Genomic DNA, 3,103 nt, shown 5'->3' with positions numbered 1-3,103 from the left:
TGGCTAGGTTCGTGACAAACAAGCTACAACCATTGAGGGTGGACGCATTGATGTCTCTAAGAATCAGTAAGGATGAAGGCCTTAGGGGCTACGCAAAAAGGTACTACGAGGTGTTCAACCGAATACCCGAATGCAACCAAGAGGTGGCGGTCGTATCTTTCAAGAATGACCTAAAAGATGACTGCCCACTACGAAAGTCTTTGGCAAAGACATTGCCAAAAAGCATGGAAGAGCTCATGGCCAGAATTGAGAAGTATGCCAGAGCCGAGGAAGACACCTCAGGAGCTAAGGAGACGAAGCCAGAGAAGGGTAACGGCTCGCTGAAGCGAGGCCGAGGTAACAACGGGTCCAACAAGGAGATAGGACTGAGGGCTACACAGGCAGTCACAACTGTGTTCCGAATCCCAATTCATAAAGTCCTAGACAAAATCCGATCCCAGCCCTATTTTAGAGCACCAGCCAGGGTGCCAAGAGAATTTATGGGAAGAAGCCTTGGTAAGCATTGTGCTTACCATAACGAAGATGGGCATATAACTCAAGGTTGCAGAGCCCTGAAAGCACACTTGGAAGACCTGGTAAGGCAAGGCCATTTAAGGGACCTTGTAGACGAGGCCAGGACAAGGGAAGAACAAGCAAGATTGCCTCAGGCGCCAGCAGCTCCACCCCCCCAGCACAACAACCGCAGGCAGAAGAACCTCGGGTAATTAATGTAATTCACTCGAAGTTCAACGAAAATGAAATACGGGGGGAGACCCAGAAGGTAATGCACTTGCAGCATGTGTACCAAGTTGGGAATAAACGACATCGGGCCGAGGAGTGTCAGGGACCAGTAGTGTCCTTTACTGAAGCCGACCTTGAGATGGTACAACATCCACATAACGATGCCTTGGTAGTATCCCTCCAGGTTGGGGAGTGCCAAGTGAAGCGCATCCTGATCGACCAAGGTAACTCTTGTGACATCATGTATGTCAGGTGTTACAAGGAGCAATCCAATGGCATGGAGCAATCCAATGGCCATCACCCAGACGACATGGAGCAATCCAATGGCCCAATGGTCGGGTTCAATGGAACGCCGACGTGGCCACTGGGAAAAACGAACTTGGAGGTGCAGGCTGGCACCAGGAAGATACGGACAGAGTTCACCGTAATCGACATACCCTCCCCTTATAATACAATTCTGGGGAGGCCACGGCTGCACGCAATGATGGTTGTTCCCTCAACATTGCACCAACTACTGCGGTTCCCAACAGAGCATGGGATAGAAAAAGTCAGAGGAGATCAGCTACAAGCGAAGAATTGCTCCATGGAAAAAATGAAATCTACCTGCAGCATACGAAAATCAGAGAAGGCAAAAATCGAAGACGAGGACGTAGAAGTTCTAGAAGATGTCGGCAAGGAGCCAGCCGAGAAAAGTGAAGAAGCACTTAAGAAAATCCTCGTCCAAGAGGGGGATGGAGAACACTTCTTCTTTCTCAGCTCGAGCTTAGCCGAAGAAGACGAAAAAGAGTTGGAGGATTTCCTGTGAGCAAACATTGAAGTGTTTGCCTGGATGCCTTACGAAATGCCTGGCATTGACCCCGAGGTCACTTGCCATAAACAGAACATTGACAGGTCGGCCAAACCTGTAATCCAACAAGTAAGAAGACCGACGTTGATGCACGTCGAGGCAGTAGAAGAGGAAGTAGACAGACTTCTGGAGGCCAGGGCCATCCAAGAGGTAAACTACCCGACATGGTTGTCAAACACAGTGGTGGTGAAGAAAAAGAATGGTAAATGGAGAGTTTGGGTGGACTTTACCAACCTAAACAAGGCCTGTCCCAAAGATAGCTTCCCTCTATCCAAGATTGACCAGCTGGTGGATGCCACTTCAGGGCATGGAAGGATGAGCTTCCTAGATGCCTACAGGGGGTATCACCAGATAGCCATGTACCTCCCAGATGAAGAGAAAACTGCGTTTATCACCCAAAAAGGCTGTACTACTACAAAGTGATGCCTTTTGGGTTGAAAAACGTAGGAGTAACTTACCAAAGATTGGTAACCAAGATGTTCGGACACCTAATCAGCCAAACGGTGGAGGTTTACATCGACGACATGGTCGTGAAGACTAAGGAACCAGAAGGTCATCTGGCCGACCTAAAACCAGTCTTTGAAATCCTTAAAGCATATCGGCTCTGACTCAATGCATCGAAGTGTGCATTTGGAGTCGGATCTGGAAAATTCTTGGGATATCTGGTAACCAGAAGGGACATTGAGGCCAGCCCAGATCAAATCAAGGCCATCCTAGAGCTAAAGAGCCCGACGTTGACTAAACAGGTGCAAATGCTGACTGGAAAGGCTGCAGTCCTAAATAGGTTCATAAGCAGAAGTTCAGACAAGTGCAAACCTTTCTTCAGCTTAGTGAAGAAAGCCACAGACTTCTTATGGACCGAGGAGTGTGAAGCCGTCTTGGCTGACTTGAAGAAGTATCTGACCACAGCTTCAGTTCTTTCAAATCCAGAACCTGGAGAGGAGCTGTTCCTGTACTTAGTAGTTTCAGAACATGCGGTAAGTGCAGTGGTAATCCGAGAAGAAAAAGGTGAACAAAAGGTTGTTTACTATGTAAACAAAACCCTGGTTGATGCAGAAACCATGTATTTACCCCTAGAGAAGTTGGCGCTGGCATTAGTAACAGCTTCAAAGAAGCTGAACCATTACTTCCAAGCCCATAAGATTGTGTTGCTAACAGAACATCCATTGAAGTCCTTGTTGCAGCAAGGAGACCTAACAGGAAGAATAGCTAGATGGGCAGTGGCTTTGGGCCAGTATGACTTGGAATACAGACCCAGAACAGCAATCAAAGGCCAAGTCTTGGCCGACTTTGTGGCCGAGTTCACACCAGGAGCCATCGTACATCGGGCTCTGTTGAGCCGAGATAAACAATGTTAAAGTACGCAAGTAGAAGCCCAGACGGAGGCAACGGAACAAAGGAAGGAAGAAAAACTCAGACCCTGCAACATTTACATTGGCGACTCCTTTTGACTGTTTGTTGATGGGAGTTCAAACCGACAGGGAGCAGGGGTAAGAGTAGTACTGATTTCCCCAGATGGGAAGGTACTAGAACAAT

The sequence above is a fragment of the Camellia sinensis genome, chromosome 5, assembly GCF_055761805.1.
Source record: "Camellia sinensis isolate YWXY chromosome 5, ASM5576180v1, whole genome shotgun sequence".
Classification (NCBI taxonomy): Eukaryota; Viridiplantae; Streptophyta; class Magnoliopsida; order Ericales; family Theaceae; genus Camellia; species Camellia sinensis.
Note: the sequence above shows the minus strand (reverse complement) of the source record.